Source organism: Psittacula echo (genome assembly GCF_963264785.1).
Source record: "Psittacula echo genome assembly, chromosome: 6".
NCBI classification, from domain to species: domain Eukaryota; kingdom Metazoa; phylum Chordata; class Aves; order Psittaciformes; family Psittacidae; genus Psittacula; species Psittacula echo.
The window spans coordinates 67,130,901-67,143,262 of NC_137743.1; positions in this window are offsets into that span (position 1 = coordinate 67,130,901).

Sequence of the window (12,362 nt, forward strand, 5' to 3'; positions counted from 1 at the left end):
TCTGATTGCTGTGTGAAAGGACTGATCTAAAAGCAAACCCTTGCATCGTATCATGGCAACTGCTGTATTTAGATTTACTCAGATCTACAATGTTCTGTGCAAAGTTTTATTTTGAAAATAAAAATCTTGTGAGATAGAATTTTTGCCTCAACTGTTTTTGAAAAGCCCCTTAGAGCTGTACTTGGAATTTACCACCTTTCAGGTAAATGTTTGTTGCAAAGTAAAGGAGTTGGCTGCTCCCATTGTACCTGGGGGAATAGTGGGACTAGGACATCTTTCTCTCCCCTGCCCTGTGTCCCTGGACCAGGCTTGCTCTGATATTCATGCTGCTTGAATTCAATTGTTTGGTACCTGGTGACTAACTTGTGATGGTAGAAATGTATAGGTTCAGGCCAGATACAGACTTTTAAGCACATGTGCTATGTGCTTACCCTTCTGCTTATTCTATATTTTTTGGTTGGTTTTTTTTTTAAGCAAGATGATGAGAATCCTGAGCTGAGAAGGATGAGGAGGATGCATCACTTTGAACACAAATGCTGTTTGCTTTTGCGTCAGCATAGGGGGGTTCTAGAGAGAGGAGTTATGAGACAATGGCATAAGACTACACAAAGCTAACCTGTAGTGAGAGAGGAAATGGGAAAGAAGAGATTGAGCAGAGCGACTGCACTGTCCTCAGGTACTCCACTGGTACAATCCTCATGTTAACTCTCACCAAAAGGCTTTGTTTAGATGCACTACCTTTCATCACACTGCTGGTGATGTGAGAATAAATTTTATATGATTGTGTAGTATGTTAGTTTATGGTTTGCATGATGATTTTGAGGTGTCTCAACAACCCTTTTTTCCCAAGCCTCTGTACCACAGCTGCTCAGTACTGATATTAACTTGACATCATCGAAGAGCTTATGGTTTATATCTGCAGCAAATGGCAGCAATTTAAGAAACTTTGTGAGGAAAAGATCCTAATTCTGCATCTTTAAAAACAAAGATGCATGGAAATGGAGCATCATTGTTAAAGGATGAACAAAAGAATAAAGCTCGTGAAGTAGAATGATGGTTAATTTATTATTGAAAAAGGCAGTATGAATTGATACTCCCTCAGTACTCTGCTTTAGAGCCAGGTGATCTTATGTAATTTCTATTTTTTTTTTTTTTACCAGGTATAATAATTTGTAACTTCTAGAAATAGAATACTGAGAAGATTAATAGGCAAACTTAAATTCCTTGGACCTTTGTGCCCTGTGATGAGATGTGGATGTGAAGGGCATTTGTGGCTATGTATTAGTCAAAGTGACTGTGCCAAAAGGGTGAGTGGTAGCTTCTTAAAGTTAAATATGTAAATAAAAGCCCAAGCTTCCTTATGAGTAAGCTTTTAATTACAGCGATACAGTATCTACTGATAGAATTGACCAAACCCACCTTACTGTACGAAGATCCTCTTAGATTAGTATATATGTTGTTTCTTCCTTGTCTCGCTTGCTTTTTAAGTAAGGCAAATACTGAAGCATTAGATCTTTTAAAACCTTGAGAACAATTTTGTTTTCCTTACTAAACAAACCGGGGTTTTTATGTTTGTTATAAGTTACAAAACCAGAAGTGAAGTGTTGCTTCCCAGGCTGATTAAGTAGCATATGCTGTATGTTCCAGAGCAACGCACTCAGCTACTTAACCAGTTACATTTACGTTAGTGTAGGGAGCTGTACTAAAAATTTTAAAAATAGGCATTAGCTTTGGAAACTACCCCGTGCCCCTTCTTAGCCTCAAATATACCTTTATTTTGTCTGCCAGAAACCTAAGAACATTTTGAAGAGAAAAGTTAAGGAGATGGGAACAACAGAACATCACCATAATTTGCTTGGGTAGGCTAATGGAATCAAAAAGGACAAAATGGTTGCATCTAGTCAAAGAATGGCTTTCAGTGTTCCAGGGTGAGGGAACATAGCTGATTTTGAAACCTCTGTAATAGCAATGCGCATCTGAAACGTTGGCAAGAGAGTCACCCACTGACCTCTGCTGGCATAAACCAGTTTGCTCTTTTATGGCTTTTTGCTAGAGCAGCTGTTGCATGGCCAGTGGCATGAGCTAGTGTGACGATTTTGGAAACCCTGCCTGCTGTTCTTTCATGTTCTTAGCCTCACAACTGAAACAGAGTAAAAGATAGGGCTTTCTCTGTCAGGTATAGGCTGGCCAGTCTATGGTGTGCTAAACGTCAGCACCCAGGTAATGGTGGGCTGTGTTGTAGGTATAAGTAATTGTATAGGCTCCAAATATTAGGAGAGAACAGCATCACACTTTCATCTTTGAATTGTACCTTTCTTCCAGATAATAAGCCTGGGGCTTCTTGATGTGTATCAAAATCCCCACAGTCCCTTTGGGGGTAGGGCTGGCATCCAATAGATAAATTATATGTTTGAACCCCAAAACGGAATGATTAATGCCAGTGGTAGGAGTCCTGAAACGGAGGTGGGGGGAGGGAATTAAGAATCTTACTGTGACTGGTATTTACAAGAAGTTGTGGATACTGAATTTGTATGAAAACCCATCTAGAGCATAGATCTACAGCCATATTAAACAAGATCTGCTTGATGCGATTTGATACAGGCTTTCTTCTAGCTAGAATTGAACAAGCTCTGGTTGCAAGGATGGAAGACAGTTCTATTATGTGAAAAAAAAAAACCCAAAAATCGTAGTATGATCAGGATGGGGTAAGAAGGGACTGTATCTGTCTCTTGGTAGGAGTACTTTAGTAGTGTTTGTGCTGGTTTATTATGATTTTAGTTTAAGTGATCAGTTGATATGTAGATCCTGCTGCATTGAGTCTTACTCATACAATCTTTTCCCTGGAGTATGTCTGCAAGTAAAACTTATGTTGGAAACAAAATGTTACTGAAATTACAGATTTGTGTTTGGGCCCAAGTTAGCTTTATATCCCTACCTGTCCCTTAATATTGCAGGCAGGGAGAATGAAATTGTGTGCTAGGTTGTGTCAAGAGGTGTAAGTAGCAGAAGCTTATGGCAAGCATCCACATTCTCTTTTAATCACCTATACAATAACAAAGCAACCCTGCTGGCACTCCTTTTGGCCTTGTTTTACCATCCTTTTAGTTTGAATGCCCATCTAAAAGTGGTATGCTTGTGAGTTGCTACATAAACTGGACATACACAATTGACTGCCACCAGGGCTGAGGGTGAGAGGGCTCCCACAGATATAGAAATTTGTATTGTTCATGTTCTAGGAGAATCAGCAGTTATGTCTCCTCCCTGAATACCCAAACAGACTCCTTTTTGAAATAAAACTACTGGAAAGACTATACTGAAACTTTAAACTTTTTAGACTTCAGAGATATTTGGATGTTTTCTATTTTATTATATAGCTAAAGTAAAACAAAAAATTCAATCAGTGTCAACCATTTTGTTTAATACTTTGGAGATTCACCATCTTTCTATGTGCTCTAAAGTTCCAGATCTAGAGGCTTAGCTATGCTACTACTCAAATGTGAAAGAACATAGGCATTCTTATGTGATTCTCTTCTTATATAGCTTATTAGCAGAATTTAGCAGTAGGAAAGATCCTATTTCTTAGTGCTTTTGTGCTATGGGTTTTTTGTTGTTGGGTGTAGGGGGGGGCCTGGTTTTGGTTTTGGGTATTTCTTTTTGAGGCTGGTTGTAGTGTGAATACAAGTGATAACAGTAAATCATCAGGAAAAAAACCTTTGGAAATAAGCCAGAGCCAAATTCTTTTCTCGTGCTCTGTTCAATCTGCTTCCTCTTTAAAAGAAAACTTTCACATTAGCAGAAAAATAAATGCTTAGCCAGAGTTCTTTTTGTGTCCCTTTCAGCAGGGAGAAGGGGATGAGTGTGCCGAGCTCAATGCCCATGCTGGCTTCCTCCTGCCGTGGAAAGTTAACACTCTAAAAGCTTTTTCTTCCCCCTTTATTTCTGTTTCCATTTAATTCTTATGAAAAAGTTGCAATGTTAGAATTTTGGTATTGGAAACCAGGCACAGAGTTTTCTTGTGAAGAACTGAGAGGAACTGAACTGCTTTGATATAATCCCAATTTTCTCTAGGAGAAGAAACTTCTGGTTTCTAAATGGTTGCTGTTGCTAGAAAACAGCATCTGCATTACAAAGCTCTGAAGGGTTCCTCCAGCATTTTATAATATACCCGTATATATGGTATCTATATGCCCGTTACAGTATACAGACAGTGTTCTGTCAAAGCCTTCTGGTATGATCTTAAACAAGTCACTTTTCCTGCAGCTGTAAGACCAAAACCCCATTCACCAGCATAGCTAAAGCCTACTTTAGAAAAAAACTAACCCCAACAATTGAATATTTTTAACATGATTACAATTAATTAATTTTCATCAAGACACAGACTCACAGCAAGGAATAATGCTTTGTTTTTCCTGTGTACCTTCTAAGCACAGACTGGAGATACACATCCTTTCTCCTCGCAAGCAGAGTTAGCCTATTTCTTAGACATACTCACTATCTATTTCTTAGACATACTATTAAGTATATTATGCATTATAGCTGAAACAAAGGAGTTGAGAGTATTGCAATCTATTAGGTTCCATTTTCTTTCTTCCTATCTGTTTGTCCAGTTTCCAAAAAGCTAATGTCTAACATCTGATATTTGGGGGATTTTAAGTTCTGATGAAAAGTTACGGATGAGATGAATAGTTTGGCTGATATTTGGCTTAGCTAACTTGCTAATTAAGCCTGATTGCTGCAATCTAGCTTCTGTTTTTCTCTGTGATAAAAGGATTATCAAATAATTCTTTTAACATGTTGGGATCCACAAGAACATGTGATTCCTGCTACATCTTATGGTTTCCTGCTAGCTAGTGGAACAGCCAGCCTCACTGGAGTGCCCTGGTACACCATGGCTTGCCGTACAATTTGCAAGAAGACATGGGTTTTGATAAGGGATTCTCGATAAATGGCTTAGTTTGTATAAAACACTCAGCTCCTCTCCACAGTTCAAAATTCCTCTAAACCTTTCTCTGCCTCAGTTCCTGAGGAGTGTTTTCTTGCTGTTTGCCTGGCACCTAAACAGTGTTGACCTGATCCCTCAGAAAATAAAGTGGTTGAAGTAGAAGAGAGGTACTGGAGGTGTCCAACCACGGTAGTGCAGATCACCGTTACTATTACTTTTACCTGTGGCTCTACTGAGCTCTGCAATGCTGTGGTCAGCGTGGTTTTGGGATGTGGAGCACCAAAAATACAAAGGAGGAAGAGAAGCTGTCTTGTTGCTCTTGTAGGGCAAGGATCATTCAGCAAGTGCCACCAAATCCCACCACTAATGAGATGAGAGGGATTATGTTTTATTGGACAGCCTATCTGGAAGCACAGATATTTGTCAGCCCATGTTGGTGAGACTGAGGTTCTTTCCTATCTGTTACAACAGAAACCCAGGTACTAAAGGGGCTTTATGAGAGCAAATTTTAAGTGTCATGAAATACAGATGCTGTGGAGCAAAGCAGCAGCCGAAGTGGATTTAGTCCTAAGGTCCTATGTAGAGTTAATTGTCTACAGTTTACCTGCAGGTAATGTGTGAGTGGGGGAAAGCTGCATGTTGGTGAAAGTCGGAGAGGCTGTTCTGATGACATAGAGTTACAAACCAGTAACTGCACTGTATTCATGTCAGTGAAATTTGGTAGCGGCCAGATTGCAGTTTGGCCACAGCAAGGAGTCTAAGTGGGAGATACAGAGCTAACAGTCTCAAGACTCCCCAGGTTTCCTTAAACTAAACAACCAAGGGAGAAAATGCAGCTCATGCAAAAATGTTCATTAAATAGGGGAGGAAAAAAAATCTATTTAGGAATATGAATTACCTACCCTTAGTGACCCTGGGCTTGCCCACGCACATTTTTCTCTTGCCCTAACTGAAAGACTTGCTTAAACAAAAACCTGATGGCATAGGCCAGCAGTGCTATTTATTGATGTAGATAAATTCACTTAAAAATTAAGTAGTGCTCCAACTGTGGAATTGGATCTATCTAATGTGGTACCATATAGCTGCAGGGGCAGAAAACATTCTTAGATGATAAAAATTTCAAGGATTTTCTCTTGATGCTGAGCTTCTCTGATGTATATCCAAAGACACTGCCAATGCATGCCTTTTGTTACAGTTCAGAGGGGTTTGTATGCTGAAGTCTGCGATTGCTGAAAAATGTGTAAATGATGCTGGAAAGTAAATACAGTTTGCAGCCTTGGTTTGAACTATAGGTTCTTGTTCAGCATATTACATATTTATGTATTTTCCTTAAACCTGTTAGAAGAATTGATCTAAAAGCAAGTGAAACGTAGTGCATTGTTCGTTTGCATTTTAGTTCTCTGAGATAAGATGCTTTGTTGTATCCAGCTAATGCATCCTAAATTTTTTGGTATCACTGACTTACAAATCAGACACCAGATTAAAGCAGGCTGCTTTCTAGAGGGCTGGGAGACAGCGACTCACATTGGAGCACTCCTCCTTGACCTCCAGACAAACCCTTTATCTTCACTAATGTGCATTATTTCACTTTTTGCAACAGATACCCCAATTTCTGTTTTGCCATCTGCTCCATGGCAATTGACACTCTGGAGAGCTGGCTATTTATTACTCGCTAGCCATGGATAGGAATACAGTAAATTCTTTACAAAATAAAAATCAATACTCACTGACATACTGCGTGTTGAAGGAAATAATTGTTTATGGCACTCAGCTTAAGCTGTTCTGGTAATCACGTTGAAAAATACAATATTTATTCATTAGATCAAATTTAATGAGGCCTCCTGGCAGTAATTATAAAAATTACTGTAGCAGTAAATTACTAATGAGTTGTGATGTGCTTCCTACCTGTGAGGAAGGACTGGGGGTTGAAAAACCTGATATCCAGACAACACTAGGGAGGGTGAGATCTTGAGGCTAGGAGTCAAGCTCACAGCAGCGCGGAAGTTGTTCACTGCACCTGAATGGTAAAGAAGAAAGACAAAAAAAGAAGAAAAAATATAGCAGAGAGACTCATAATCAGGACTTTCACTTTAAACAGACAGTAACTCTAGGTTTGTTTCTAAACCAACATGTATAGGCAAGGGAACAATGTTATCAATGGGAGAAAGAGACTTCTTTGCTGTGTGTAAGCCATCTTCTCTGCAAAAGCAGCTGAGGTGACCTAATTTACTGTAGTAGATCTTGGGCTAGGAACAGCTTCTTGCTTTCTAGTCGTTATAATGTCTCATGCAAAATACAGCAAATACGACAATGTTTTCTTGGTGCCCTTAAATCTTCAGAACAGCTACCTAAGACGTGGAGCTAAGACAAAGGTTGAAATCTCCTACCAGCTTGCTTTGATGCAGAGAGTTTGACCTGGATTTCTTTCTGCTTCTGAGATGAAGCTATAGTGAATTCAGAGGCTTTTGGTAGCCAGCGGTACACAGAATGAATAACAACAAGGCATAAAGTTACAAACCCCATGCCATTTCTATCAAAAGTCCATGTTTCTGCTGAGTACTGGGTGTTGCTGCAGTAGCAAAGGCTGGCTAGAGAAAAAGCTTCTGCTGCATGCTAAAACTAATGCACAAGTGAATTGACATACAATTGTTTCTTTCTATAGCTTGCAAAGGTGCTGTAGATTTGACAGGTGGCCTTTGGTATTGTAAAGCAGTGAATAGGCTAGCTTTTTAGCAAATATTTGCTGCAAAATACTGCTCCTGGATTCAAACATCTACCCAAAAAGGCTGTAAATTTTAATGTCTCACAGCACAGAACTGCTCTTAAATACACTGTTGAGGCTTGAAAAGGGGTGGAGAAGTCTAGCAGTATTTATCTCCTCCTTGTCCTGGTACATTGCACTAAAAGGGACCACTGGGCATGGGTACTTCCACACATTCATTCACATTGTGAAGTTAAAGCAGGGAAAAATATGTCTGTCCACCCTTGAGTCATCTTCCAAACCCCTTGAAAGAAGCAGAAATGTAGATCCCTTGTACACAACCTACTTCTGTGCAGAGATGGTGGCTTTTGTGGAGCTATGGATTTCTTCAGCTGAAGGACTCCCCAGGAATCAAGCATTGCAGTACTGAGCCTAAGGCCTTTTGTGGCTTTAGCCTCACACCTGAATTAAGCGTGTATACTGAAAAATATATACAATTGGGTCTTACAGAACCTTGGGCAAGACGGTAAATGCATGTGTGCTAGCGGTATGCAACAGGTCAGCATGCAGCAGGACTATTTTGCAGTTGCCATAGGTTCAAGATAAAAGGTACGCCTTGTAAAAAGCCAAGATTTGAGAGGATTTAGCTAATTCATGTTACCTAGCTTCTTGCTACTGAAATAAGGCAAGACGATCTTTTGCCACGATGCAATTACAAAAAGACAACATCTCTCTACTAACAAGAAATTAACCTTATCTAACTTCATTGCCACAGAATCTGTCTGTACTGTTATGTCACTGTGACAGAGCTAATGCAGTCAACGCTGCAGAGAAAAACTACCCATTTGGGGCTGTGAAGATGGTATCTTGGCTGCTTGAGTGCCGAGTTCTTTTTCTAGCACTGCCATGCGTTTCCTCAGTGACCGTAGGAAATTCAGTCTCTCCCTGTTTCCCTTTTTACAGCACGGAAATCCTCTCTAGGCTTTCCCTTGCAGTCTGGTCCTGTCTGGAAGGGAAAACAAAGTGTGGTGTTTTTCATTATTAGCTAAACTGAATTTGGCAATGGACAGATGTTCGCTTTGCATACAGCTGTGCTGGCTGAAGATGCCTTTTTCTGTCTTCCTGGAACTGTTGTGAGGCTAAACAAATACTGATGGAAAATTTTGTGCTCTTCAGATAGAAAACACTTTAGAAACCGAGTTATTGTGGATTGCATTTTCAGAACTGTTGTCAGCCACAGCTGAAACCAGTGGAAACAGTGGGCTGAAAAGCTGAAGCCCTGAACTACAATAGTTTATGTGAATATAGAGTTCATGGCTGGCACAGGAATTGAGATCAATCTACATTAAAAGCTCTCAGGTAAATACAAAAGGTAGACTTGGTGGAGTGATCCTTCTTTTTCTGCTCGGGCTTATTTTTAGTTTAAAGTCCTGCAGCATGCAGGTCTGAGGACTTAAGCACAGAAGGCTACAATCTTTCACTATGGGCTGGCTGACTATTGTCTCGTGGTGCAAAATAGGTTTTTAGTTAGTATTGTGAATCCTTACAGAATCTTACAGTGGCAAAATGGGAACAATTTACCTAATGTTTCTTCTTCTATGCCTATGGAAAAAATTCAATGTGTGTGGAGGGGGGGAAACTCTGGAACTAAACCCAAAAACTAAATAATAATGATGAAGCTTTTTAAGAAAGAATGTCTCACAATCTGACATAAGTAGTAAGATTGTTGCTGTGCACTATTACTATAATTAAATTACATTATGCGATTGCATTAAACTAATCCGTCAGTAATACTGTACTTAGTAGTAAGGTTTTTGTCACATAAACATTATGAGCCTTTAAACTTCTGCATTTTGTCTTGTAAAATGCAGAGAAAATACAGAAATTGGAGCAGCAGAACATAACATGAAAAGCTGTAGCAGCGGAAAAAGGCCAGCTGGTTCAACATGCCAGCCCTTTTAAAGCAGGTAAGTTAAGAGTGTTAGAATACATTTACCAAAAGGGTGGAACACGAGATGTATGCGTGAGGTGCCTGCTATTACTTTGAAAACATTAGGTACTGATCTAAAAATCCTTTCTAGTGTTTTCCTGAATTTCAGAATCTGTAAATGTTAAACCAGAAGCTGCTGAGAGTAAACTGTTAGGAAAAACATGCAAATAATAACTGACATGAAGCTGAAATCTTTTCTCTGAACAGAGACAGAAAAAGAAAGAGGCTACAGATCACTTAGACTGTGATCACTCAACCAGGGTAGCTGATCAGAGGGATGCAGCCTTTAGAACAATGTTAGCTCGTGCAGACCCAGGCAGCAGAATAATATTTTTCATATTGAAGACTTCACTCCCATCGTAACAGATCAAACCACCATTCAGACCAGCAGATCCCATCCTCTCTCAGCCTGGTAAGCTGTTGTACATTTATTCTGGTGCTAGAGCTTTTCCAAATGGGTTACTGGAGCTTTCATCCACATCCCATTGACAGCTATCCCTTTCTCACCTTTGCAAAATTCAGACCATCTTAATTGTTCCTTTTTGTTATCATGCACAAACAATTACTTGGATTTTAGCAAAAATTCTCAAGGAAAATGACAAGCTGTCCCTTTGCTTACCTCTTCCACAGATAGCATACAAATACACACTGTAAACTTACTCTGTGCCATACTGCTGTGACTGGAACTATAGCATTTGCTGTACTTCCTATATTTACCTCTGCCTTTAAATGTTCACTGAACCATCTTGGTCTGCCATCCTTGTGATCTAATTGTGCACGCAATATGCCAGGATGGCCGTGCTATTCATTAAGGATTCAGAATGTACACAGGGGTCCTCTTCTAGCTCCTAGGGGTAGGAATAGGATGAAAACATTATGAGACTTTATTAAGTCTTATAAGACCGCCTCCCCTTGCCTCTGGCAGCCTCAGGAGTGGGAATTAGTCTTTACAGGGAGGTTATCACCCATAATACATATTTATGCTGTGTCCATCGTGTATAAGAATGCTCTCAGTAAAACTTAGGCTAGGCTATAATAATACTTAGCACTTCTTTGTTGCCTTTCATCTGAGGATTTCTTTGTGCCTTTAAAAGCTTTCATTAACTAAAATTCACAACCCCGTTGTGCAGTAACTGTGCATTAACACCTCCACCATATGCAAAGGACTGGTATAAGTGGTTTAAAAAGCTGGAAAGAATGTGGATGGGGGGAAACTTGGAACTGATTATTCCCACATCTATGTGCTAGCCCTATGTTTTCTCTCTAAAATATCTTAGAATGCATTGATACACTGACTGCATTTTGCGGCATTTTTAAATGCTGATGTGTTTCAAATTTAGCATTGTTTCAGATTCCCAACATTCGTTTCCAGCTTCGTTTATTATCTGCTGGAAAGCTGTCCTTTGATAACTGAATGCAGATGTAGCAATGAGAGTGATATAATTGCCTGTGGAGCTAGGTATGCGTTTTCACTATTGTTAAGCTACAGGGTCTAGTTTCCCCAGGATGTGTATGACTTGTGAATGCCAGTTACAACACATTCCTGAGAAGAGAATGTGCCCCTAAAGCTACAATGTCCTTCGTGCATAGCCTCCAATCCTCTACAAAGCTTACATTTCACAGGATTCAGCAGTATTGGTTCTTTCGGGATCAATGAGAAACTCACCACCCATCTCCAGTATCTCTGAATTACAGAGCAGAACCAGATCAAACACAGAAGAGTTCCCTCATTTATCCTGCCTCTGTAATACATCAGAGTGTGTGCTGCATTCATTTTGTGTAGGCGGGCTGGTGTCTAATGTACTCTGTGAACATATTTATAAAGGATTAACCTGTGCCTGGTATTCCTAAAAACTGATCTAGTTAAAATACACGTTTTATTTTACTTGTCTCAACCATACGAATCATTCCTGTTTAGCTTTGATATTAGTCATTTTTGCTGGAGTGTTATGTACTGCACATTATCGATAGTCCTGTTATGTATGACAGGCTTTTTTTTTCCCCTCAGCCAATACTCCTCAGTGCATTGTATGATCTGCATCTGAGAATTTTAACCTGCAGTGAAAGTGTTCTCTAATAGAACGTGCTGCTTAGCAAAAGCTGAAACGCAGGATTTGAACAGGGTGCTCTTGCTCTAAGTGTTTAGAAGCAAACCGGGAGTAGAAGGTCAGGAATCACTAGTGCTGGGAAGGACCTAGATGCACGGTGTACCTAGGATGCTGTGTGTGTGCACACACACTCTGACCTGGCACATGCCACATCAGGAAGGATCCAGTAACGTGAAGCTCCTGGACTGCAAACAGTTGCAGCCCACCCCTCCCACCAGCCCCATGTTAAGTATGTGTTTTAAAATATTTACTTTGACACAAGCAATATTTAGATATTTGTTTTGTGCGGGAGAAGGATTAAAGGAAATACAAATGAATACCACAATGGGGAATTCTGATCCTCATCTGCTTATGTGAAGAAAGCTCCAAAACATTAAAGGCATCTTGAGGAGTTGCCTACTAGGAACTTGGGCTAAAACTGGAAGAGCAAACTGATGAAGGATTAGGGATAATTTACTAAAGATCACAGCCATAGGGAAAATGGCCAAAAGCAAACACTGGAAACCCTATTACTCCAGATGTGCAACAGCCACACTTAAGGTTTCTCCTCACTGTGATCTTCAACGTGGTGTTCAGGGCTTGGTTTGGTTTTGGGTTTAGTGTTTTGTTTTGTTTTTTACT